Here is a 1709-nt window from a genome sequence, read left to right on the forward strand (position 1 = left end):
GCAAGAATACTGGAGTGGGTTGCCATTTCCTTCTCCAGTGGATCTTTTCAACCCAGGAATCAAACCCAGGTCTCCTGCATTGTAGGTAGATTCTTTACCAACTGAGCGACAAGGGAAGCTTTGCATGTAATAATAGGCAAATTGGCAGCTATGATTCAGGGTCTGCAGAGGTGAAAAACCCCAATACAAGTGTCTCCCTGCAAAGGTCAGGGTCCCTGGTGCTCTCCTGGCTCCAGATCCTGACTAGACAAACTCACTCTGGGGCAGATTTCTCCTTCAGCACCAAGAGGATCTGGCTCGCAGGTGTAACTTTGGAGGAGCTCTCTCTAATGCTGGTGTCAACAGTGTCCCTCTTGTCCCCGAGGTCAGATCTGGATTCTTGCTGCTTCGACAAGATGCTACCTTCCTTCTTCAAAGCCTGGAGGTAAAGTTCCAGGAGCTTCCTGGACTGATAGGCTTCTTCTCTCTGGTCAAGCACCTACTGGAGGGTGTTCTGGAGCCCCTGGACTGCCACATGACTTTGGCCGAGTTTCTGAGCCAGCTCCAAACACAGGACATCGGTGAGCACCTGGAGCTCCTCCTCGGACAGCAGGATGATGCTGGATAGGTCTTCCTTCAGCTGTCTGGCCACGTTCTTCCACTTCAACCCTGCCCCTATCTGTTTCATCTCTGTCGAAGGACTCTTGGGTAATCCAAGCTGTACCTCCATCTGAATTGTGTGTCCACTTCTCATTCCCAGCCAATGCCACAAACTTAGTATTGGCAGGAAGACACAGGAAGTAATCCTCATCATCCATTATGGTACCATCCTTTGCCAGGACCAGAGTGACAGGTGCCAGGGACTTATCAACGGCTAGAATGTCACAAGCCTTGTTCCCCAGCTCCTTGAAGCAAGAGGCCACCATGCCATGTTGTTTCCAGCTGTTGTCGCGGCACAGCAGACACTGCTTTAGAGCCCAGATCTCGCTGGTTTCCAGAGCTGCAGGACCACTGACCACCTCCATCCTCTACATGGTGGGACCAGACCGATGTGGCGAAGTCAGGGAGGCTGGGGTGTGGGAGTCCTCCCCAACTCCATCCCCGACGGCATGCCAGGAAATGGAGATTCTTTTAAAAACTAGGAATAAAATCACCATATGACCCAGTAATCCCACTACTAGGCATATACCCTGAGGAAACCAAAACTGAAATGGAGTTTTTTTTTGGAAAACATGTATCCCATTGTTCCTTGCAGCACTGCTTACAATAGCTAGAACATGGAAGCAACCTAGGTGTCCATCAACAGATGAAGGGATAAAGAGGCTGTGGTGCATATATACAATGGAGTACTGCTGCTGCTGCTGCTAAGTCGAGTCAGTCGTGTCCGACTCTGTGTGACCCCATAGATGGCAGCCCACCAGGCTCCCCGGTCCCTGGGATTCTCCAGGCAAGAACACTGGAGTGGGTTGCCATTTCTTTCTCCAACGCATGCAAGTGAAAAGTGAAAGTGAAGTCGCTCAATCGTGTCCAACTCTTAGCGACGCCATGGACTGCAGCCTACCAGGCTCCTCCATCCATGGGATTTTCCAGGCAAGAGTACTGGAGTGGGGTGCCATTGCCTTCTCCAACAATGGAATACTACTTAGCCATAAAAGGAGTGCATTTGAGTCAGTTCTCATGAGGTAGACGAACATAGAGCCTATTATAAAGAGTGAAGTAAGTCAGAAAGA

At 50.3% G+C, this 1709-nt stretch overlaps 1 pseudogene; it reads right to left on the reverse strand.

Annotated features, from left to right (window-relative positions):
- Nucleotides 1–206: 206 nt before the first annotated feature.
- Nucleotides 207–1080, reverse strand: LOC785575 (DNA fragmentation factor subunit alpha-like; annotated as a pseudogene).
- Between the last annotated feature and the right edge of the window lie 629 nt (nucleotides 1081–1709).

This window comes from Bos taurus, chromosome 17 (assembly GCF_002263795.3).
Source record: "Bos taurus isolate L1 Dominette 01449 registration number 42190680 breed Hereford chromosome 17, ARS-UCD2.0, whole genome shotgun sequence".
Classification (NCBI taxonomy): domain Eukaryota; kingdom Metazoa; phylum Chordata; class Mammalia; order Artiodactyla; family Bovidae; genus Bos; species Bos taurus.